At 43.9% G+C, this 25,979-nt stretch overlaps 1 pseudogene; it reads right to left on the bottom strand.

The window, feature by feature from the left end:
* Window positions 1-16,334: 16,334 nt before the first annotated feature.
* Window positions 16,335-16,427, bottom strand: LOC116560720 (annotated as a pseudogene).
* Window positions 16,428-25,979: the final 9,552 nt, after the last annotated feature.

Raw genomic sequence — 25,979 nt, forward strand, 5'->3', positions numbered from 1 at the left:
CTAGCCAGTCACTGAATTTTTTTTTTCGAGACAGAGTCTCACTCCTTCACCTAGGCTGGAATGCAGTGATGTGATCTTGGCTCACTGCAACCTCCACCTTGCAGGTCCAAGCAATTCTCCTGCCTCAGCTTTTTGAATAGCTGAGATTACAGGCATGTGCCACCACCCTTTTTTTTTTTTGGTGTTTTCAGTAGAGACAGGATTTCGCCATATTGGCCAGGCTGGTCTCAAACTCCTGACCTCAGTGATCCACCTGCTTCGGCCTCCCAAAGTGCTGGGATTATAGGCATGAACCACCGCATTTGGCCCAGTCACTGATCTTGAATGACAAGAATTTCATTTCATTGGAGATAGGGAAGAAAACAACCATAGAGGCTCTTAAAGTATCTTCCAAGGACGATAGAATGCACTTATGATCAGATATTAGCAGGTGTTCAAAATTAATGTAGGAAGAGCTGGAGGAGCAGGTTCTAGGTGGAGCTTCTAGGAGCAATCCCCAACCCCAGAATCCCACAATTTCTTCTGTAGTGGAATATCACAGCTGCCCCACAGGAAGCTGCTGACCAGGAGCACATTCCCTCCTCTTCTGCAAACCACGCCAATAATGCAGATGGCTCCCCAACCCCCAATTTTACTCAATTCTGAATTCAAATCTCATATGGGAGCATCTGCTTGGCAGAACCTGCGTTCTATTTTTCATCTAGCTGAAAGGAGCTCTGGAAAATGCACTGGTTAGTGTTCCAGTTTTTGCCATTGAGTAAGAAACACTAGAAGGAGGTTGTAATTAATATCGGCAGAGCCAATCAATAGTACCTGTGGGGAGAACATTTCCAAGGATGCAATGTGAAAAAAAGCATGGCTGCTTCAGTAAGGCTGGAACATAATAACTTGATGAGAGAAATGGAGGTATCTAGAATCAACATGGTTGAACCTTGAAAACCTGATGCTAAGTGATAGAAGCCATCACAAAGGACCACATAGTATGTGATTCACTTCATATGAAATGTTCAGAACAGGCAAATCTATAGTGACAAAAAGTAGATTAATGGTTGCCTAGGGCTGAGGGAATGATGAGTAGATTGTTGGATAGTAGATAAGTGTTTCTCTGTGGGGTAATAAAATGTTCTAAAATTGATGGTGGTAATGGGTGCACAACTCTGTAAATATACTAAAAGCTATCGAATTGTGTACTTTATTTATTTATTTATTTCTGAGACAGGGTCTTGCTCTGTCACCCAGGCTGGAGAGCAGTGGTGCAATCTTGGCTCACTTTAGCCTCAACCTCCCAGGCTCAAGGGATCTTCCCACTTCAGCTTCTTGAGTAGCTGGGACTACAGGCTCTTGCCACCATGTCTGGCTATTTTTTAAATTTTTAATAGAAACGAAGTTTTGCCATCTTGCCCAAGCGGGTCTTAAACTCCTGGGCTGCCAAAGTGCTAGAATTACAGGAATAAGCCACTGCGTCCAACCAAACTGCCCACTTTATTTTTTTATTTTATTTTTTACTTTTTGTGACTGACTCTTGCTCTTTCACCCAGGCTGGAATGCAATGGCAGGATCTTGGTTCACTGCAATCCCCACCTCCCGGCTTCAAGGAATTTGCCTGCCTCAGCCCCCCGAGTAATGGATTATAGGTGCATGTCACCACACCTGGCTAATTTTGTAGGGTTTTTTTTTTGTTTTTTTTTTGTTTTGAGATGGAGTTTCGCTTTTGTCACCCAGGCTGGAGTGCAATGGTTCGATCTTGGCTCACTGCAGCCTCTGCCTCCAGGGTTCAAGTGATTCTTCTGCTTCAGCCTACCAAATAGCTGGGACCACCGGTGTATACCACCATACCCGGCTAATTTTTGTATTTTTAGTAGAGAAAGGATTTTATCACATTGACCAGGGTGGTCTTGAGCTCCTGACCTCAAGCAATCCACCCACCTCAGCCTCTCAAAGTGCTGGGATTACAATTGTGAGCTATTGGGCCAGCCAGATGCTGCATGACTTCTAATGCTAGGTCAGAAAAAGCCAGGGAGATCCCACCCGGTTCTATTAGAAAGCTTGCTTTCAGGAGACTCTGTCGCAGACCCAGCAGCCTTTCTGTGAGAAGCCCAAACCACTTGTGGGTGCTCCAGTTACAGATCCAGCTGAGCCTGGTGTCTGAGACATTCTGGTCCAGGCACAGGATACACAATGGAGAATTCTCCAGATGACTTCATCCCCCAGCCAAATGACTCATTCTCTGTGCTTGAGTCTTCTCCTCTGAGGACTCAAACACTGTGGAGCAGTGACAAGCCTTCCCTGTTGTACTCTATTCACATAAGTGAAATAAAATGGGTATTGCTATATACTACTAACTTTGAGGTGGTTTGTGATGCACAATCATAATTTTATTAGCTGGAAATGGGGCATTGTTATAAGAAAAGCCTAAAACATGTAGCATAAGCTTTGGGACGAGGTGGCAGGTGGAAGCTGGAAGAACCATGCTATAAGAAGCCCTCAATTGGCCAGGGGTGGTGGCTCATGCCTGTAATCCTAGCACTTTGGGAGGCCGAGGTGGGTGGATCACCTGAGGTCAGGAGTTCAAGACCAGCCTGGCCATCATGGTGAAATCCCATCTTTATTAAAAAAAAAAAAAAAAAGAAAAGAAGCCCTCAAGCCATATGGAGAAGCTATAAGTAGGTGCTCTGGTCAACAGTTCCAGCTGAGGTCAGCCTGTGTGCAGATGAGTCATGAAGCATTCAGACTATCACAGCTCCCAGCCAGTCAAACCACTTCCAGCATTTGAGTATATTCCCAGCTGAGGCCCCAGACACGACACCATGGAGCAGAGGCAAGATACCTCCACTGTGCCCTTCACAAATTCCTAAACCACAGGGTTTAAGTATAAAAAGAGAGTATTTTTTTTACACCACTAAATTTGAAGTCATTTCATATACAGCAATAGAAACCAGAATAGGAATTATGACACATTCAAAGAACCAAAAAAAGGTGGTATGGCAGATAAAAGTATGCTACTACTGTATACTTGAGGTAACAACCATTTCTACCATCGGAAATCAAAATTAAAGAAGGAAAAAACAAGATCATCTGAGACAGGTGTGATTGGGAAAATTATGAAGATGTGACTTATACCTCTGTATAATCCCTAAACCAAGCAGAGTACAAACTTGCTTTCTGTCTTTTATATGCACTGTAGAGATCTATACAGAGGTCTCTGGTACTTCCCCAGGTTTGCTTTAGGTCAGGCTTCCTTACACAGCAGGGCCAATCAGGGCAACTCTCACTTCTCCTTGAGCAACAATCCGGGAGACATTGAGACTGGCCCTCCACATGTCCTGTTATGCTTCTTTTTATTTTATTATATTTTATTTTATCTGTTTATTGTTTGAGTCAGGGTCTTGCTCTGTTGCCCAGGCTAGAATGAAGTGGTACAATCTCGGCTCACTGCAACCTCCGCCTCCCCGGGTTCAAGCAACTCTCATGACTCAGCCTCCTGAGTAACTGGGATTACAGGCACACACCACCATGCCTGGCTAATTTTTGTATTTTTCTAGAAATAGGGGTTTCACCGTGTTGCTCAGGTTGGTCTTGAACTCCTGGACTCAACCAATGTGCTCATCCTGGCCTCCCAAAGTGCTGGGATTACAGGTGCAAACCACAGCTCCTGCCCCATTATGCTTCTGGTGAAAGCCAGGCAACTGCTGCAAATCCTGGGACCCGCTGTTTCATCCCACCTACAGCAAAACAGTCTCTCTTCTAGTGGCCCTAATGGTTTTATCATTGGAAATGAAGAAGTAGGAAATCTTACACAGTTTTCTTTTGGCCCAAATGTGATTCCTCTGTCTCCTGAGCCTTCTCCGACATGGGTATTAATTTCAAAGACACACTGCCCTATACTCTCTGTTATTGCGTAACTATTAATTCAAAATCAGGAGGCATTAGATCTTTAGGTCATTTGCACACAGTGTTCACTTTGGAACGCACTCCGGGTGCAGGGCAAATGCCTGCTGATTCTGTGTTTATTTTTTCAGCTGGTGATTGAAGTTCTGGTCCAGTTATAATAGATGGGAATGCAAATGTCTTGTCCATTTTCAGCTTTAGTGCAAATCTTGTATTGCATAGGGGTCATATTTCTACTCTCAGCATGTAAAATAAAAGTAATTTTCATGCCTATGTTTCCAAAATAAATATCGTTGTGTTTACCACCCCCCTCCGCCACCTCCACCTCATAGAACTGTTTAAAAATGAAAAGACATGAATATGGAAAAATAATAGTCCAAGCTTCTTGGGGAATGTTATTTATATGAGGCATTTTTTGTAATTGTAAATTCTTTAACAAAATGTCCTATTTTAAAATCTGTGACCACTGTTCTGCCTATAGCATCTAACACACCCCTTACTGAATAACAGTAATTTTTCTATGTATGTATTCAAACATTTAGTAAATACTGATCGAGTGCCTATTGTCAGCCAAATACTGGGGATACACGAGTGATCAAGATATGCCTGAACCTGAGAGGTTGAGGCTGCAGTGAGTCGTAATCACGCCATTCCACTCCAGCCTGGGCAACAGAAAGACGCTGTCTCAAATTAAAAAAAAAAAATAGTGATCAAGATAGATGAGGTTCTTGCCTTCCTGGTACCTATATTCAGTTTTAGGGACATAGATAATAAACAAGTAAATAAATAGATAAGGGGCCGGGTACTGTGGCTTACACCTATAATCCCAGCACTTTGTGAGGCTTAGGCAGGCGGATCGTGAGGTCAGGAGATTGTTACCATCCTGGCCAACATGGTGAAACCCCATCTCTATTAAAAAACAAAAATTAGCTGGGCGTGGTGGTGTGCACCTGTAGTCTTAGCTACTTGGGAGGCTGATGCAGGAGAATCGCTTGAACCCTGGAGGCAGAAGTTGCAGTGAGCTGATATCGCACCACTGCACTCCAGCCTGGTGACAGAGTGAGACTCTCAAATAGTAAATAAACAGATAGATGGATAGATAGGTAGAAAATAGATAAGGAGAAATGCTTTGAAAAAAATAAGCAGAGGTCATGAATGAGCAACTAAGAGAGGTCACTTTAGGTTGGGTGTTTGATTTGTGCCTAGACCTTAATTAATTAATTTTTGGAGACAGGATCTCACTATGTTGTCAAGGCTAGAGTGCAGTCACTACTCACAGAAGCAATCATAGCATGCTACAGCCTTGAACTCCTGATCTCATGCAATCCCCTTGCCTCAACCTCCCAAGTAGCTGGGATTACGAGATGCATGCCACTGTGCCCAACCCAGATCTTAACTGATTGATTGTGTGTGTGTGTGTGTGTGTGTTTGTGTGTGTGTGTGTGTGTGTATGGGGTCTTGCTAGGTTGCCCAGGCTGATCTTGAATTCAGGCATCAAGTTATCCTCCCACTTCAGCTTCTCAAAGTGCTGAGACTACTGGTGTGAGCCACTGTGCCTGGCCTTCATGTCTTAATTTATAAAGGTGACTGGTGACAACATGGGAGAGACGCTAATGCCACTGAAAGAAGAATTTATTACTAACAGTTCCTGAGAGAAGGGGGTGTGCCACCATGCAGGGCCACAAGGGGAAGCACCAAGTTTGGTCAGGAGGAAGAAACGGAAAGGAGGGGAGAGCCTTTATCATGTTTACCAAGAAAAAGGCAAGATGGCCAGGCATGATGGCTCACACCGGTAATCCCAGCACTTTGGGAGGCCGAGGTGGGCAGATCACCTGAGGTCGGGAGTTCAAGACCAGCCTGACCAAGATGGAGAAACCCCATCTCTTAAAAAAAAAAAAGAAAGAAAGAAAGAAAGAAAAAGGCAAGACAGAGCAGGCTAAACAGCTTAGCATTGTTTAGTTTGAATAATGTCAGTGAGCTCTGGGCTATAGGGATGGTCTCTAGTTGTCTAGAACCTGGCCCTGGGCTGGTTTAGGGAGTGGAAAATATTGGCCTGGTGTGTGAGAATTAGAGAAAAAAGGTGGTTGGGCATTTGGATTGGTTGAAGGGTTTATTTGTTTGTTAGGGAGGGGCTCTTGCTGTGTTGTCCAGGCTGGTCTTGATCCCCCAGCTTCAAGTGATCTCAAGTAATCCTCCTGCCTCAGTCTCCCAAAGTGTTAGTGTTATAGGTGTGAACCCCCACATCTGGCCTGGTTGGTAAGTTTGTTATGTGATTTTTTTTTTTTTTCATCTGTGAAAGTGGGTTACAGAGATGTAAACCACTTTGTTTGGCCCTGTGACTGATGGATGCCAAATAGATAAAAACACAATCTAAGAAAGCACAGAACATGAACTAAGAAGGGAGGGACCACTTGAGAGCCTGCTCAGAACAAATCTCAGGATTGTTCTCTGAGCAGTGCAGAAGCTGTGGGGGAGAAAAAAAAAGAAAGCACAGAACAATATTGTGAGAAGGCCTTTCTGAGGAGCAATAATTAAGCTGAGACTTAGAAGCTATAAAGGAGCCAGCCATGCAAAGAGCCTGGAGTAGAAGATACAGGTAGAGGGAACAGCAATTGCAGAAGCCCTAGGTCAGAATGGAGCTGGAGAGGTAGGCAACGGACAGATCACACAAGGCCTTATAGCCTTCCCAGCTATAACAATATTGCCAAGGGAGTGACATAATCAGGTCTGTATTTTTCTTCTTAAGCCTTTTGTTTTTTGAGATGGTTTGTTTTCGTCACCCAGGTTGGAGTACAGTGGCTCAATCTTGGCTCACTGCAACCTCTGCCTCCTGGGCTCAGGTGATCCTTCCACCTCAGCCTCCCAAGTAGCTGGAACTAAAGGTTCATGCCATGACACCCGGCTAATTTTTGTATTTTCTTGTAGAGACAAGGATTCACTGTATTGCCAGGCTGCTCTCAAACTCCGGAAGTAATCCACTCGCCTTGGCCTCCCAAAGTGCTGTGATTACAGGCATGAGCTACCAGGCCTAGCCTAGGTTTATATTGTTATTTTTTTCTCTTTTATACCTGAGACTTAATCAGTTTTATAATTTTAAAGTATCATGGCTTACTTTGGTCAATGTGAGAAGTAGATGGAGGTGGGGTTGGAGGATAAGACTGGAAGCTGGAGACCAGTTAGAAGACTGCTACAGTTCATGAGAAGTAGTTGTTTCTCTTGCACCATCAGCAAGATGTATGTTTTGAGTGGTTTTTCTTTTAAGCAATGGTCACAGACTTGCATTAAATCACATCGATTGTAACATAGTTGGCTAATAGGTATTGAACAAATTTTTTTTTGAACAAATGTTATATCCTTCCATTGACATCTTTGGTTCTGTGTTACACCAGCTAAGTGAATCACCTTTAAACTTTGAAAATGCAATAAATGCATTGATTCAATGCAACAAATATTTTTGAGCACCTAATATGTGTAAGGTGCTGTGTTAAGATTTGGATACTCAGGCCCAGCACAGTGGCTCACACCTGTAATCCCAACACTCTGGAAGGCTGAAGCGGGTGGATCACCTGAGGTCAGGAGTTCAAGAACAGTCCAGCCAACATGGCAAAACCCTGTCTCTACCAAAAATACAAAAATTAGCTGGGTGTGGTGGTGTGTGCCTGTAGTCCCAGCTACTTAGGAGGCTGAGACAGGAGAATTGCTTGAAGCTGGGGGGCAGAGGTTGCAGTGAGCCAAGATTGCACCACTGCCCTCCAGCTTGGGCAACAGAGCAAGACTGTGTCTCAAAAAAAAAAAAAAAAGATTTGGATATTCAAAAATAAGTGACACTTCGTTCTAGCTATCTAGGAAATCACAGTCTGAGAACAAGCAAGCAGCCTGCTTGCCAGGGGTGAGCAGATCAGTTCCAAGATGGTCCTTTGCTTTACTTGTGGAAGCAAAATAACCTTGCAGAGCCCTGGGAATAGAATAATTTCATAGACCCTAGATGGGCTGCAGAGAGAAGAAAAATCAGATTCAATGTCAGACATGAAAAGAGAATTTTTATCTTCAACTTCATTTAATCCATGTAGCCCTCCCCAAAGAGTTAGAGCCCTGGTAACTGATTTGCTAGTGGGATGTTGTTTTTACTTCCTGATAGCTGGAATGGGAGAAGCCAGTTTTTAAAAATAAATAAATAAATAAAGACATCCTCTGGCTTCAAGGAGGGTTTAGAGTTAACTTATTCATTAAAAAATGCCTTCTGGCCCAGTGTGGTGCCTCATGCCTGTAATCCCAGCATTTTGAGAGGCTGAAGCAGGCGGATCACCTGAAGTCGGGAGTTTGAGACCAGCCTGACCAACATGGAAAAACCCCGACTCTATATAAAACACAAAATTAGGAAAATCTCTTGAACCCACAAAGCGGAGGTTGCAGGGAGCTGAAATTGTGCCATTGCGCTTCAGCCTAGGCAACAAGAGCAAAACTCCAAAAAAAAAAAAAAAAAAAAAAAGATCTCTATACCAGATGCAGTGGTTCACACCTGTAATTCCAGCACTTTGGGAGGCCATGCTGAAAGAAAGACTTGCTTGAGGCCAGGAGATAGAGACCAGCCTAGGCAACAGAGCAAGACCCCTTCCCTACCAAAATACAAACTATTTCCCACAATGAAATACCACTGCCCTTCACTTGCCATATAAAAACTTTCCACAAATAATGACATTTAAAATTATTTTAAATGCCTGGGCACAGTGGCTCATGCCTGTAATCCACCTGTAATTCAGTATGAATTTTATATGTTGCATATTTGAATGTGTATATTGTTTTTATTTTGTTTTGTTTGTTTCTGAAACAGAGCCTCTCTCTGGCACCAGGCTGAGTGTAGTAGCATGCTCTTGGCTCACTGCAACCTTCACCTTCCAGGCCCAAGCAATTCTTGTGCATCAGCCTCCCAAGTAGCTGGGTTTACAGGTGTACACAACCACACCTACCTAATTTTTTAGTAGAGTTGGGGTTTCACCATTTTAGCTAGGCTGGTCTCGAACTCCTGACCTTAAGTGATTTGCCCACCTCAGCCTTTGTTTTTATTTTTGATTTGTAAATAAAATATTTCATTTGGGAAACTATAAATTTATGTGATCAAACAAATCATTTATTATTTATTATTATTATTATTATTTTTTGAGATGAGGTCTTGCTCTGTTGCCAGGCTGGAATGCAGTGGCGAAATCTTGGCTCACTGCAACCTCCGCCTCCCAGGTTCAAGCAATTCTCCTGCCTCAGCCTCCTGAGTAGCTGGGACTACAGGTGTGTGCCACCATGCCCAGCTAATTTTTGTATTTTTTAGTAGAGACGGGGTTTCACCATGTTGGTCAGGATGGTCTCCACTCGATCTATTGACCTCGTGATCCGCCCATCTTGGCCTCCCAAAGTGCTGGGATTACAGTCATGAGCCACCACGCCCAGCCCTTCTTTTATTGTATTTATTTTTTAAGGCTAGTTAAGTCAAGCAGTGGGGGTAGACACTTTTACTCCCAAAAGATGTTTTGTGGTTTTTTAAATATTTTTTTGAGACAATAGTCTCCGTCACCCAGGCTGGGGTGCAGTGGTGCTACCTCAGGTCACTGCAACTTCCTCTTCCTGAGCTCAAGTGATCTTCCCACCTCAGCCTCCCAAGTAGCTGGGAATACAGGTGTATGCTGCCACACTCAGCTAATTTTTCTATTTTTTTGTAGAGACGGGGATCTCGCCATATTGACCAGGCTGGTCTTGAACTCTTGGACTTGAGCCATCTGCCTGCCTCGGTCTCCCAAAGTGCTGGAATTACAGGTGTGAGCCACAGCATCCAGCCCAAAAATGTTATTTTTCTTTTGCCATAAATAACTATATTAAGATCCTTGGCTGGGCACAGTGGCTCACGCCTGTAATCCCAGCACTTTGGGAGGCCAAGGTGGGCAGATTGCCTGAGGTCAGGAGTTTGAGATCAGCCTGGCCAATGTGGTGAAATCTCATCTCTACTAAAAAATACAAAAATTAGCCGGGCGTGGTGGCTCACGCCTGTAATCCTAGCACTTTGGGAGGCCAAGGTGGGTGGATCACCTGAGGTCAGGAGTTCAAGACCAGCCTGGCCATCATGGTGAAACCCCATCTTTAAAAAAAAAAAAAAATACAAAAATTAGATGGGCAAGGTGGTGGGCACCTGTAGTCTCAGCTACTTGGGAGGATGAGACAGGAGAATGGCTTGAACACAGGAAGTGGAGGTTGCAGTGACCAGAGACCATGCCTTTGCACTCCAGCCTGGGCCACAAGAGCAAAGCTCTTTCTCAAGAAAAAAAAAAAAAAAAAAAAAAAAAAAGATCCTTGATGAAATTTTAATAAACTCTTGATTAAAATAATATTATTGTATAAATGTTACATTTCTGTTTTTTAAAATACTACTCTGATTATGTAAGAGAACAACCTTGCTTTTTAGGTACTACATACTAAAGTGGTTAAGGGTAACGGGGAATCATTTATCATATGTGTCAAATTTGTTCAGAAAAGAATTATATAAAGCCGGGCGCGGTGGCTCAAGCCTGTAATCCCAGCACTTTGGGAGGCCGAGGCGGGTGGATCACGAGGTCAAGAGATCGAGACCATCCTGGTCAACATGGTGAAACCCCGTCTCTACTAAAAATACAAAAAATTAGCTGGGCATGGTGGCGCGTGCCTGTAATCCCAGCTACTCAGGAGGCTGAGGCAGGAGAATTGCCTGAACCCAGGAGACGGAGGTTGCGGTGAGCTGAGATCGCGCCATTGCACTCCAGCCTGGGTAACAAGAGCGAAACTCCGTCTCAAAAAAAAAAAAAAAAAAAAAAAAGAATTATATATACATATGTGAAGAGAGAAAAGAAACAAGGCAAATGTGGCAAATACTAACTTCTGGAGAATATGGGTGAAGAGACTTTTTTTCTTTTTTTGAGACAGGGTCTCACTCTGTCACGCAGGCTGGATATAGTGGCACGATCACAGCTCACTGCAGATCCAAACTCCCAGGCTCAAGTGACCTTCCCACTTCAGCCTCTCAGGTAGCTGGGACCACAGGCCCATGCGACCATGCTCGGCAAACTTTATATATTTTTTAGAGATGAGGACTCCCTATGTTGTCCAGGCTGGTCTCAAACTCCTGGGTTCAAGCGATCCTTCCACCTCAGCCTCCCAAAGTTCTGGGGTTATAGGTGTGAGCCACCACACTTGGCTGGGAATTCTTTATACTATTCTTGCAACATTGTTCTTAGTCTAAAATTCTTTCAAAATTAAAAGTTAGGCTGGGCTTGAGGGCTGGTGCCTTTAATTCCAGCACTTTGGGAGGCCAAGGCAGGCGGATCACTTGAGGTCAGGTGTTCGATACCAGCCTGGCCAACATGGCCAACACTATCTCTACTAAAAATGCAAAAATTAGTTGGGTGTGGTGGCACGCCTTGGTAATCCCAGCTACTCCAGAGGCTGAGGCGGGAGAATCGCTTGAAGCTACAGTGAGACTGTCTCAAAAGAAAAAATAAGAGATGAGGTTTCCAATGTTGGCAAGGCTGGTCGCAAACTCCTGGCCTCAAGTGATCCACCCACCTTGGCCTCCCAAAGTGCTGGGATACAGGTGTGAGCCACCATACCTGGCCAAATCTAATTTTCATATAAGAAATTGTCACATGGTTCAGAATTACTTTAAAAATATACTAAAAAATTCTCATCCATGTCTCCAATCACCAATAACTCATCCCCAATAACTAGCATTTATTATTTGTTCCTATGTAACCTTCCAGAGTTTCTTTATGCCTGTGCTTATCAGCAAATACATATTATTCTTTTTATTTTTTATGTTATTTTTCTTTAGAGATAGAGTTTTGCTTTGTCATCCAGTCTGAAGTACAGTGGGGCAATCCTAGCTCACTGAAGCCTTGAACTCCTGGGCTCAAGGAATCCTCCTGCCCTAGCCTAGAACTACAGGCATGCACCACCACGCCTGGCTAATATTTTGTTTGTTTATTTGTTTAGAAATGGGGCTTCCCTATGTTTCTCAGTCTTAATTTTACTTATTTTTTTAAATCCCCATGTAAGGACATGTGTAGGATCTGCCTTTTTTTTTTCTTTCCTTCTTTTTGAGATAGAATCTGGCTCTGTCACCCAGGCTGGAGTGCAGTGGTGCAATCTCAGCTCACTACAACTTCCGCCTCCCAGGTTCAAGCGAGTCTCCTGCCTCAGCCTCCCAAATAGCTGGGATTATAGGTGCGTGCCACCACCCCAGCTAATTTTTGTGTTTTTTAGGAGAGACGAGGTTTCACCATGTTGGCTAGGCTGGTTCTCAAACTCCTGATGTCAAGTGATTGGCCCACCTCAGCCTCCCAAAGTGCTGGGATTACAGGGGTGAACCATTGAGCACAGGCTGATAATTTATTTATTTATTTATTTATTTATATTTTATTTTATTTTATTTTTTTGAGATGGACTTTCGCTCTTGTTGCCCAGGCTGGAGTGCAATGGCATGATCTCAGCTCACTGCAACCTCCACCTCCTGGGCTCAAGCAATCCTCCTGCCTCAGCCTCCCAAGTAGCTGGGATTACAGGCATACCCCACCATGCCCAGCTAATTTTTGTATTTTTAGTAGAGATTCGATTTCTCCATGTTGGATAGGCTGATCTCAAACTCCCAACCTCAGGCAATCCACCTGCCTTGCCCTCCCAAAGTGCTGGGATTACAGGCGTGAGCCATCGTGTTGGCCTTTTTACAAAAATAGAGACAGCATCTCACCATGTTGGTCAGGTTGGTCTTGAACTCTGGCCTCAAGCAGTCCACCCACCTCTGCCCCCCAAAGTGCTAGGATTACAGGTGTGAGCCAACTTGCCCAGCCTGCATTTTTTTTCAGGCTAAATAACATTCCATTGCATGTACATACATTCACAATATAAATGCACTTAATACTAAAATGTACATGTAAAAATGGTTAAGATAGTAAACGTTATGGTATGTGTTTTTTTAACCACGATTTAAAACAAATCTTTTTTTTTTTTTTTTGAGATAGAGTTTTGTTCTTGTTGCCCAGGCTGTAGCGCGCAGTGGTGTGATCTCTGCTCACCACAACCTCCGTCTCCCAGGTTCAAGCAATTCTCCTGCCTCAGCCTCCTGAATAGCTGGGATTACAGGCATGTACCACCATGCTCGGTTAATTTTGTATTTTTAGTAGAGATGGGGTTTCTCCATGTTGATCAGGCTGGTCTCAAACTCCCAACCTCAGGTGATCCGCCCACTCGGCCTCCCAAAGTACTGGGATTACAGGCGTGAGCCACCGTGCCCAGCGCACAAATCATTTTTTAAATGACATATAGACATACCCTTTGATGCAACATTGTAACTATATATCTATCCTATTAATATGCACATATGTGGAAAATGATATGTCTTCAAGAATATTCATTGCTCCAGATGAGGTTTCTTGTTTTTGTTTTTTTTTTTTTTGAAACGGAGTTTCACTCATGTTACCCCAGCTGGAGTGCAATGGCGCGATCTCGGCTCACCGCAACCTCCGCCTCCTGGGTTCAAGCAACTCTCCTGCCTCAGCCTCCTGAGCAGCTGGGATTACAGGCACACGCCACCATGCCCAGCTAATGTTTTGTATTTTTAGTAGAGACGGGGTTTCACCATGTTGACCAGGATGGTCTTGATCTCTTGACCTCGTGATCCACCCGCCTCTGCCTCCCAAAGTGCTGGGATTACAGGCTTGAGCCACCGCGCCCGGCCCGTCTTCCTGTTTCTTAATGAAATTTATAAGTCACAAGAATAAAGATTGACTTCTTTTTTTTTCTTTTTTTTTGAGACGGAGTTTTGCTCTTGTTACCCAGGCTGGAGTGCAACGGCACGATCTCGGCTCACCGCAACCTCCGCCTCCTGGGTTCAGGCAATTCTCCTGCCTCAGCCTCCTGAGTAGCTGGGATTACAGGCACACGCCACCATGCCCAGCTAATGTTTTGTATTTTTAGTAGAGACGGAATTTCACCATGTTGACCAGGATGGTCTCGATCTCTTGACCTTGTGATACACCCGCCTCAGCCTCCCAAAGTGCTGGGATTACAGGCGTGAACCACCATGCCCGGCCCCTTTTTTTTTTTTTTTTTTTTTTGTTGTTGTTGTTGTTGTTGAGACAGAGTCTCCCTCTGTTCTCCCGGCTGGAGTACAATGGTGCAGTCTTGGCTCACTGCAACCTCCACCTTCTGGATTCTAGCAATTCTCCTGCGTCAGCATCCTGAGTAGCTGGGATTACAGGCAGTCACCACCATGTCCAGCTAATTTTTGTATTTTTTCTTAGTAGAGACAGGGTTTCACCATGTTGGTCTGGCTGGTCTCGAACTCTTGACCTCAAGTGATCCACCTGCCTCAGCCTCCCAAAGTGCTGGGATTACAGGTATAAGCCACTGCGCCCAGCTCTAATATTTTTTTGTATTAACAAGAGGTTAGACTCACACGTCCATCAGAAGGAGGCCAGTGAAATAAATTACGCTCCACTATACAATGAAATATTAGTGAGTATAATTTAAAGGAAAAGGAACAGGGAGATACTTATACTGACAGGAAAAATTGCCATGATATATTGGAAAGTGTAAAGGCAAGCAATTGTGTAAAAAACAGGTGGGAGGGAGAGGGTAGGAGGAGAGGGGAAGAAAAATATATGTATATTTGCTTGTATATTGATAGACTGTCTCTGAAAAGAAACACTAGAAATTCATAACATGGCCGGGCGTGGTGGCTCATGCCTGTAATCCTAGCACTTTGGGAGGCCAAGGTGGGTGGATCACCTGAGGTCAGGAGTTCAAGACCAGCCTGGCCATCATGGTGAAACCCCATCTTAAAAAAAAAAAAAAAAAAAAAAAGCCGGGCACGGTGGCTCAAGCCTGTAATCCCAGCACTTTGGGAGGCCGAGGCGGGTGGATCACAAGGTCAAGAGATCAAGACCATCCTGGTCAACATGGTGAAACCCCGTCTCTACTAAAAATACAAAAAATTAGCTGGGCATGGTGGTGCGTGCCTGTAATCCCAGCTACTCAGGAGGCTGAGGCAGGAGAATTGCCTGAACCCAGGAGGCGGAGGTTGCGGTGAGCCGAGATTGTGCCATTGCACTCCAGCCTGGGTAACATGAGTGAAACTCCGTCTCAAAAAAAAAGGAAATTCATAACATTAGGCTGGGCCCAATGGCTCACACCTTTAATCCCAGCAAAAACTTTGACCCAGCAAAAGCTGCACACTATGACCATGCCTGTGAATAGCCACTGCATTCCAGCCGGGCAACACAGTGAAACCCTGTCTCTAAAAAACAAACAAAAAGTGGTTAGGGGTCTTATTTAAACCTTCCAAATGCTTGAAGTCATTTGTGACCACCGCCCACCCTCCCTTACCCTGACCCCCGGCTACTGGCCTTCCCTTTTAACCAATGAAACAGGCTCAACCTTTAACCTTCTCTCATTTACCAATTTAGCACCTGTTCAATCATTTCTGGCTTTTCTGAGCTCTCCATATCTTTCTTAAAATGTAGATTTACAATTGGTTCATGATATTTTAGTAAGGATTAGACATATCAAATATTGTCAGAGGATTATTGATTGACTAGGTTTACACATGTCCTCCCATTAACACTTTCTCATGTTAGCTTTTCCAATACTTTTATTTTTTTTGAGACAAGATCTCACTATGTCACCCAGGCTGGAGTGCAGTGGCACGATTTCGGCTTACTGCAACCTCTGCCTCCTCAGGTTCAAGTGATACTCCAACTTCAGCCTCCCAAGTATCTGGGAATACAGGCACATGCCACCACACCTGGCTAATGTTTTGTATTTTTTATTAGAGACAGGGTTTTGCCACCTTGCCCAGGCTGGTCTTGAACACCTGGGCTCAAGCCATTTACCTGCCTTGGCCTCCCAAAGTGCTAGGATTACAAGCATAAGCCGCCATACCCGGCCAATATCTCTGTTCTGAACCATCTTTATGGAAACAAAATCATGTGGCTGATGTCAATTAAGGTGTGGCCCACATCCCAGAGTTTAGTTTGTTTGGTTTTAATTTTTTTCTTTTTTTTTAGATGGAATCTCCCTCTGTTGCCCTGGTTGGAGTGCAGCAGTATGATCCTCCTTTCAGCCTCCCGAGTAGCCTGACTAATTTTTTTTTTTTTTGGTAGAAACGAGGTTTTGGGGCCAGGTTCAGTGGCTCACGCCTGTAATCCCAGCACTTTGGGAAGCCGAGGCAGGCGGATCAGGAGGTCAGGAGATCGAGACCATCCTGGTTAACACCGTGAAACCCCGCCTCTAAAAAAAAAAAAAAAATGAGATTTCACCATGTTGACTGGGCTCAGGTGAGTGTTAGGATTACACTTGGCCTCCCAAAGTGTTAGGATTACAGGTGTGTACCACCTCACCTGGCCGTTTGTTTTTTTTTTTTTTTTTTTAATTGGAAAAAAATGGAATGCATGTCATCCTTGTGCAGGGGCCATACTAATCTTCTCTTATCGTTCCAATTTTAGTATATGTGCTGCCAAAGTGAGCACCAGAGCTGATGTTCTTTACATCAAAAAGAGATCCATGAGCCGGGCGTGGTGGCTCAAGCCTGTAATCCCAGCACTTTGGGAGGCTGAGGTGGGTGGATCACGAGGTCAAGAGATCGAGACCATCCTGGTCAACATGGTGAAACCCCGTCTCTACTAATAAAAAATACAAAAAATTAGCTGGGCATGGTGGCGCGTGCCTGTAATCCCAGCTACTGAGGAGGTTGAGGCAGGAGAATTGCCTGAACCCAGGAGGCGGAGGCTGCGGTGAGCCGAGATCGCGCCATTGCACTCCAGCCTGGGTAACAAGAGTGAAATTCCGTCTCAAAAAAAAAAAAAAAAAAAAGAGATCCATGGATTGCAAACCCACCTATCTGTGGCATAGGGAATGCTGCCAGGATACCCTCCTTTAACAGAAGCCCAAGGTGAAGAGGTGAGAGAGGAACAGTAGCCTCACGTCACTGGGGAATGACACAGACCAATTTAGTCAATTCAGCAGAATATTCAGTCAATCCATATATCTGATACACTAATTATCTGCAATGCATACTGAATACCATGTCTAAGACCAGAGTTTTCAAACTATAGTACTGCCTAACTAAAAAGGGATTTCTCTGCCAGTCTATTTATTTACTGAGAGTTCAAGGCTTTAGTTAAAGATAAGGGATGGAGGCAACCCGACCCATCAGCAGCCAATCAAGAGACATTTTTCTGAGAACAAAAGTGAAAGAAAATCGATGGAGGAGCCAGTCCCCAATTTTAGATTCTAGAGGTCACAATCACTTTAAATCGTTTCCTCCCAGAAGCTCTTACTTTTTGACCCTGGATGGCCTTACTGTTTTACCAACAGATAGAAACCAAGGTGGATTGAATTAATTTTGCTGTCATCAATCCATCAATCACAGGCTTGTTAAATATTAATGCATCAGACCAAAATGACATCAGGTTCTCCAAGAAGTATTCAGGTAACAAAATTCAACTACATTAGCAACTAGAGATATAAGGACAATAAGATTATTTTATCCTATTTCTCAAAATATTAATTTTGAATTTTTAATGTGATTTTAGTAAATACAGATCACCTCTAAGTATTGTGTGATTAATTTGTATCTTAAAACTCCATGAAGGGCCAGGTGTAGTGGCTCACGCCTGTAATCCCAGTACTTTGGGAGGCAGAGATGGGCAGATCACGAGATCAGGAGTTTGAAACCAGCCTGGCTAACATGGTGAAACCCTGTCTCTACTAAAAATACAAAACTTAGCCAGGCATGGTGGCAGGTACCTGTAATCCCTGCTACTCAGGAGGCTAAGGCAGGAGAATCACTTGAACCTGGGAGGCAGAGGTTGCAGTGAGCCGAGATCAAGCCATTGCACTCCAGCCTGGGCAGCAGAGCAAGACTCCATCTCAAAAACCAAAACAAAAAAAAAAACTGGGCATGGTGGCTCACACCTGTAATCCCAGTACTTTGGGAGGCTGAGGCAGGCGGATCAAGAGGTCAGGAGTTTGAGACCAGTCTGACCAACATGTGAAACCTCTTCTCTACTAAAAATACAAAACTTAGCTGGGCATGGCGGCGTGCTCCTATAATCCTGGCTACTCTGGAGCCTGAGACAGGAGACTCACTTGACCCTGGGAGGTGGATGTTGCAGTGAGCCCAGATCGCGCCACTGCACTCCAGCCTGAGCGACAGAGCAAGACTCTGTATCACAAACAAACAAACAAAAAACTCCATGAAGAAGAAACAACTATTCTATACAGATTTTTTTTTTTTAAATCCGTGCATCAATGTAACATGTAGCCATTAAGATATGAGTAGGCTGGTGAGTGACCCAGAGAATATTGAGGATATATTATAATATTAAAAAACAATGGGCACCATACAATACCATTAAATACATAATATTTTCTTCTTCTTTTTTTTTTGTTTCAAAATGGAATTTCGCTCTTGTCACCCAGGCTGAAGTGCAATGGCTCAATCTCAGCTCACTGCAGCCTCTGCTTCCTGGGTTCAAGCGATTCTCCTTCCTCAGACTCCCCAGTAGCTGGGATTACAGGTGCAAGCCACCATGCCCAGCTAACTTTTGTATTTTTAGTAGAGATGGGGTTTCACCATGCTGCCTAGGTTGGTCTCGAACTCCTGACCTTAGGTGATCTACCCACCTCAGCCTCTACCCATTCCAGCCAAAGTGCTGGAATTATAGGCATGAGCCACCATGCCCAGCCCCATCTCTTCTATTTTTAAAGAGAGGTATTCCAGCATTTGGGGAGACTGAAGTAGGTGGATGGCTTGAGCTCAAGAGTTCAAGACCAGTCTGGGCAACATGGCAAAAACTCCTCTACCAAAAAATGCAAAAATAGCTTGGTGTGATGGCGTGTGCCTGTAGTCCCAGCTACTTGGGGAGCTGAGGCAGGAGGATCACTTAGGCCCAGGAGGTCAACGCTGCAGTGAGCCAAAATCTCACCACTACACTCCAGCCTAGGTGACAAAGTGAAACCCTATGTCAAAATTAAATTAAATTTAATTTAATTTAAAAATTAGCTGGGCATGGTGGTGCTACTTGGGAGGCTGAACTGGGAGAATTGCTTAAACCCAGGAGGTTGAGGCTACAGAGAGCCATGATGGTACCATTGCACTTCGGCCCAGGCAACAGAACAAGACCCTATCTCAATAAATAAATAAATAAAATTGGGTACTTCCGTTTAAAGTTAATTCTTCAGACCTAAGTACCCTCCTTATTCACTCACCCCCATGTCCACAGCACCCCTTTTTCCTCTTTTTGTCTGCATCTAAATAAGAATGCCAGGTTTAGCAACCCTATATCAATTGCAATATTTGAGACATAAGTATACTGAAATAATTGTTTGGTTTTTGGTTTTTGGTTTTTTTTTTTTCTGAGATGAAGTCTCGCTCTGTTGCCCAGGCTGGAGTGCGGTGGCGCGATCTCAGCAACCTCTGCCTCCCCGGTTCTTGCAATTCTCCTGCCTCAGTCTCCTAAGTAGCTGGGACTACAGGTGCACAACCACCACACCTGGCTAATTTTTTGTACTTTTTAGTAGAGACAGGGTTTCACCATGTTGCTCAGGCTGGCCTCAAACTCCTGAGCTCAGGCAATCTACTTGCCTCAGCCTCCCAAAGTGCTGGGTTTACAGCGTGAGCCACCGTGCCTGGCCTGGTTTTTTGTTTGTTTTGTTGTTGTTGTTTGAGACAGTCTCACTATTTTGCCCAGGCTGGAGTGCAGTAGCATGATCTCAGCTCACTACAACCTCCACCTCCCAGGTTCAAGCAATACTTGTGCCTCAGCCTTCAAAGTAGCTGGAATTATAGGCATACACTACCATGCCCAGCTAATGTTTGTATTTTTAGTAGAGACAACGTTTCACCATGTTGCCCAGGCTGGTTTTGAACTCCTGCCGTCAAGTGATCTGCGCGTCTCGGCCTCCCAAAGTGCTGGGATTACAGGAGTGAGCCACAGCACCCAGCCTAAAAAAATTATTTGCATTTATCTGGAATTCAAATATAACCAAGTGTCTTATATTTTAGGCAACCCTATATATGTAGATTCTCAGTTGTCCTTTATCTTAAGAAAATACCAAAAACCACCTTCATCTCCACCTCCAACTACTCATCACTTAGCCACCCAGAAGATATCTATCATGCCTGCCATACCATATCTCCTACTGCCCTTGACAGCCCTGTTTGGGACTGACATGATCTGGCCTCGTTTTCTCCCCACCACCTTCACAGCTGATTGGAGGCTGGCCTAGGGGATTACTAGAGCCTCTGTCTCAGAACTCAGCACCTCTTCACTAGTCAGCCAAATTCCAGCTGCCCCTGAGTTGCAGCAGTGTCAGTGCACAGGAGACCCCTGTTTATAGGAGACTCAGCACCCATCATCCTTGGTTATCCTCCAGAAGTGTCAAATGCAGCCTCTGCCTAACAGTGCCAATGCTCCTGCCCATAGTCCTGATGCTCACAGCCCCTGGGAAAGGAACCTAGTCCCAGGCTCACTGCCATTGTCAGTGAGGTGAGGAATGTCTAATCTCTCAGGAAGAACTGGGGCATGGTAGATATTCCTGAACACAGGTTCATCTCGATTATATATAACTGTACTATACTTGTTTTCCACATTTGTCTCTCCTAGACTATATATTCCTTGAGAGCAAGAGCTATAACTTTTATGTCCACATGCTGAGAATGAGCACAAAGCCTGGGTAGTTTTACCATGAATGAATAAAAGAATGAATGAACGAATGAACCAACAAAGAAAATGGCCTACAATAAGGGATAACTAAGCAAACTGTGATACCTCAGCTATGTGGGACACTACCTACCTATTTTTTTTTAAAGTATACATATTTTCTTAATGCATAGAAATTTTGGTCAGGTACAGTGGCTCACGCCTGGAATCCCAGCACTTTGGGAGGCTGAGGCAGGTGGATCACCTGAGGTCAGGAGTTCAATACCAGCCTGGCCAAAATGGTGAAATCCTGTCTCTGCAAATAATACAAAAATTAGCTGGGCCTGGTGGTGCATACTTGTAATCCCAGCTACTTGGCAGGCTGAGGCAGGAGAATCCCTTAATCCTGGGAGGTGGAGGTTGCAGTGAGCCAAGATTGTGCCATTGCACTCCAGCCTGGGTGACAAGAGCGAAACTCTGTCTCCAAAAAATAAATTAATAATAAGTAAATAAAATAAAATCTATGGTCAGACCACAATCAAGACTGGCAGAAAGCCGAGTGTGATGGCCTCACTTTGGGAGGCCGAGGTAGGCAGATCGCAAAGTCAGGAGATCGAGACCATCCTGGCCAATATGGTGAAACCCCGTCTCTACTAAAATACAAAAAATTAGCTGAGTGTGGTGGCACACACCTGTAGTCCCAGCTACTCACGAGGCTGAGACAGGTGAATCACTTGAACCCAGGAAGCGGAGGTTGCAGTAAGCCAAGATCTTGCCACTGCGCTCCAGACTGGTGACAGGGCAAGACTCTGTCTCAAAGAAAAAAAAAAAAAAGACTGGCAGAAAATTTGGAGTCATAAATAATTTAGAGACTAGTACTCAGCACAAGATTTTTCTACAAATTTGCTCAATTTCAAAGTTAATATTTTTGTACAGCTAAAAATCCAGAGGGACTTTAGCCTCTGAAGCACTGGAATAAGTAAACCTGCAGGCCTCAGAATTTAAGCTCCTATTAAACTTGGCTCAGCACATGTCATCAGGACCTCCTGAGACTATGTCAAGGGTGCATACTTAATTTTTAAATTAAAAAAAAAAGATTGACTCAAGCTAAAAGATCTTCCTTTTCACAGGACATTGTTTGCTCTCATGCTCTTCGTACTCTAATACGACAGAAATGCTATCTATTCAACACAAATTGAGAGGAACATCTAGCCATGACATGGTTTGAGCAGGAAGAACAAAAGCATGTCTTTTCATTCCTCCAGCTAATCCCTGTTGTCTTTTTGTATTTCATGTTTACATTTCATGTTTGAATTCAGACTGTATTTAAGTGCTAGCCTAGTTCACAGAACTATAACCCCATAAATCTAGGTGAATCTCTCCCCAAACTATGTTTTTGATCCTTCCCTAAAACCTTTATTAGCTCCTGGTTACCTAATCCAAATTCTTCAACCATCACATTCCTACAGAAGCTATTTCAATCTACCCTTCTAATCTTATCTTTTATACTTCTAATCTTCTCTCTTATATCTTCTTTTTTTTTTTTTTTTTTTTTGAGACAGAGTCTCGCTTTGTTGCCAGGCTGGAGTGCAGTGGCGTGATCTCCGCTCACTACAATCTCTGCCTCCCGGGTTCAAGCACTTTCCCTGCTTCAGCTTTCCGAGTCACTAGGACTATAGGCATGCACCACCACACTCAGCTAATTTTTTGTATTTTAGTAGAGACAGGACTTCACCATGTTGGCCAGGATGGCCTCGATCTCTTGACCTCATGATCCACGCACCTCGGCCTCCCAAAGTGCTAGGATTACAGGCGTGAGCCACCATGCCCAGCCAATCTCTTCTGTTTTAACTGCATTTGCCTCTGGTATTTTACTGATATTAATTCCCAATTCAAGCCCTCCTTCCCTTGCAGACTCCTCAGGTCCTCCCTATCAGAAGACTTTGGGAGCCCTCCTTCAAATTTCTCTGAATGGATTTTACTCCTTGCACCTTTCTTTGGCCCTTACCATTTTTCTGGTTTATATTGTTAATATCCTTTATGTGTGTTCATCTGGTACTTGGTATTCACAAGCAGAAAATGTCATCGCTGGCCAGGCGTGGTGGCTCACACCTGTAATCCAAGCACTTTGGAGGCCAAGGCAGGCAGATCACCTGAGGTTGGGAGTTCAAGACCAGCCTGACCAACATGGTGAAACCCCATTTTAATAAAAAAAATAAATAATAAGAAAATATCATCGCTGAAGGTGGAACAAACCAGCCACCTGACCATCACAAGATGAGTCAATATACCACCAGGCAAGGTCAGAAATTCACTTTGGTACATTCCCATTACCTGAGTGGCATCTTACAATTTCCAGAAATAACACCATGCTCAGACTGCAAGGGACTGAATCATGTTAACCAAACCTCCCAAGGATGATTTATAAACCAGAATATGTTCTTATTTTGCAGTGGGAGTGGCCATTTATATAGGCTACTATCCTTCCAATAAAAAACCAAATCACAGGTAAAGACATTTCTAGTTAGCAGAGACAAGAAGATAAAAGAAATTGGCTCCATAACCATGTGCTTGTGATCTATTGCTGCTGTGACAAATTACTGTAATCTTAGTGGCTAACAACAAACAAATTTACTTGTTTTTTCTTCTGTTTTTCCTCAGACCTCACAGGCTGAATAAATTTACTCTCTTATAGCCGTGTAGCTTAGAAGTCTGATTTTAAACTCACTGGACTAAAATCAAGATGTTGGCAGGGCTGTGCTCCTTTCTGGAGGCTCTCACCTTCTTTCCTTTCTCTGCTTCTCAGGCCCTCACAGCCCCTAACTTCTGGCCTCTTCCCCTATCTTCAGAGGCAGCCTTGAGTACATATAATACATCTCATCACTTAATTAATTCATGCTCTTACTTAATTCATCCACATTTTTTTTTTTTTTGAGACAGACAGTCTCGCTCTGTCGCCCAGGCTGGAGTGCAGTGGCATGTTCTCCGCTCCTTCCGCCTCTGCCTCTCAGGCTCAAGCAATTCTACTGCCTCAGCCTTCCAAGTAGCTCAGACTACAGGCACACACCACCAGACCTGGCTGATTTTTGTATTTCTTGTAGAGACTGGGTTTCACTATATTGGCCAGGCTGGTCTTGAACTCCTGAACTCAAGTAATCTGCCCCCCTCGGCCTCCCAAAGGGCTGGGATTACAGGTGTGAGCCACTGAGCCTGGCGCACCTGCTTTTAAAAATCCTCGTTATAGCCAGGCATGGTGGCTCACGCCTGTAATCCCAGCCCTTTGGAAGGCCGAGGGGGGGCAGATTACTTGAGTTCAGGAGTTCAAGACCAGCCTGGCCAACATGGTGAAACCCTGTCTCTACTAAAAATACAAATATTAGCTCAGTGTGGTGGCACACGCCTGTAGTCCCAGCTACTTGGGAGGCCGAGGCAGGAGAATCAGTTGAACCCAGGAGACAGAGGTTGCAGTGAGCCGAGATTGCACCACTGCATTCCAGCCTGAGCGACAGAACAAGACCCTGTCCTAAAATAAACAACCAAAACTCTTGTTACTAAATTATTCTTATTGGAATGATCTAGGATAATCCCCTCCCCATCTGGAATTCATATATGTGTGTGTGTGTGTATAGATATAGATATGAATTCACACATATATGAATCATATATATGTGAATCCAAACACATATGAATCATGTATCTATATGAATCCATACACATACTTGCCTTTATTTATTAATTTTAATCTTTTTTTTAGATACCGAGTCTCATTATGTTGCCCAGGCTAGTCTCAAACTCCTGTCTCTAGGGAATTCTCCTGTTCTCACCTCTCAAGTAGCTGGAACTACAGGCTTAAGCCACTGCTCTTATTTATGATTTTGCTTTATTTTTGTTTTTTTTGAGACAAAGTCTCACTTTGTTGCTCAGGCTAGAGTGCAATGGCACGATCTCAGCTAACTGCAAACTCTGCCTCCTGGGTTCAAGCCATTCTGGTGCCTCAGCCTCCCGAGTAGCTGAGATTATAGGTGCACACCACCACGTCCAGTTAATTTTTTTTCTTTTCCTTATTATTTTTTTTCACACAGAAAATAATTTGGTTCCAACGCAAAATTTTTTGTATTTTTAGTAGAGATGGGGGTTTCACCACGTTGGCCAGGCTGGTCTTGAACTCCTGACCTCAGGTGATCCACTTGCCTCTGCTTCCCAAAGTGCTGGGATTACAAGCATGAGCCACCGCATTCAGCCTGGTTTTGTTCATATGTATATTTGGCAGGTGGTGAGGGAGTGGAAAGGCAGAGTCTAGGTCTGTTGTCTAGGCTGGAGTGCAATGGCACCATCGTAGCTCACTGTAGCCTTGATCTCTTGGGCTCTCAAACACTTCTCCCACCTCAACCTTCAGAGTAGCTGGGACTATAGGCACACACCAACACACCCAGCTAATATTTAAATTTTTTAGTAGAGACAAGATTTCGCTATTTTGCCCAGACTGGTCTCGAACTTCCTGAGCTCAAGTGATCCTCCCCACTCAGTATCCCAAAGTGCTGAGATGAGCCACCACACCTGGCCATTAATATTTATGTATTTTTATTGTATGTATTTATGATATACAACATGAGGTTTCTATATACATATACATAATAAAATTATTACAACAGACAAGCTGATGAACATATTCATCATCTCACATACTTACCTTTTTTTCTGTGGTAAGGTCACCTAAAATCTTTTGCTTAGCAGCCTTCAGTATAAAATATTATTTACTACAGTCTTCCTGCTGTATATTAGATCTCCAGATTTATTCATCCCACATAGCTGCAGCTTTGGACACTTTGAACCATATCTCCCCATTAAGACCATGAAGGTTCTTAATGACATCTGCAAATTCTCTTTACCATGTAAAGTAGCATATCTACAGATTCTAGTAACATCTTTGGGAGGCCATTATTCTGCCTACTACAATTGAATTTCCAAAAAGGTATTTATAGGCCAGGTGTGGTAGCTCACGCCTGTAATCCCAGTACTTTGGGAGGCCAAGGCGGGTGGATCAGGAGATCAGCAGTTTGAGACCAGCCTGACCAACATGGTGAAACCCCAACTCTACTAAAAATACAAAATTAGGTGGGTGTGGTGGTGGGTACCTGTAATCTCAGCTACTCAGGAGGCTGAAGCAGGAGAATTACTTGAACCCAGGAATCAGAGGTTGCAGTGAGCCAAGATCGTGCCACTGTACTCCAGCCTGGGAGACAGAGAGAGACTCTGTCTCAAAAAAAAAAAAATGGTATTTATAGGAAGCTAATATGTTGAGTATGAGTTTTAGCACATATGTAAAATAAGAAAATATTACTTTTATTCCCAAATTTGGGCTCCCATCCAACTAAA

The sequence above is a fragment of the Sapajus apella genome, unplaced genomic scaffold (genome assembly GCF_009761245.1).
Source record: "Sapajus apella isolate SASKATOON/1434 unplaced genomic scaffold, GSC_monkey_1.0 scaffold26, whole genome shotgun sequence".
In the NCBI taxonomy this organism is placed as follows: domain Eukaryota; kingdom Metazoa; phylum Chordata; class Mammalia; order Primates; family Cebidae; genus Sapajus; species Sapajus apella.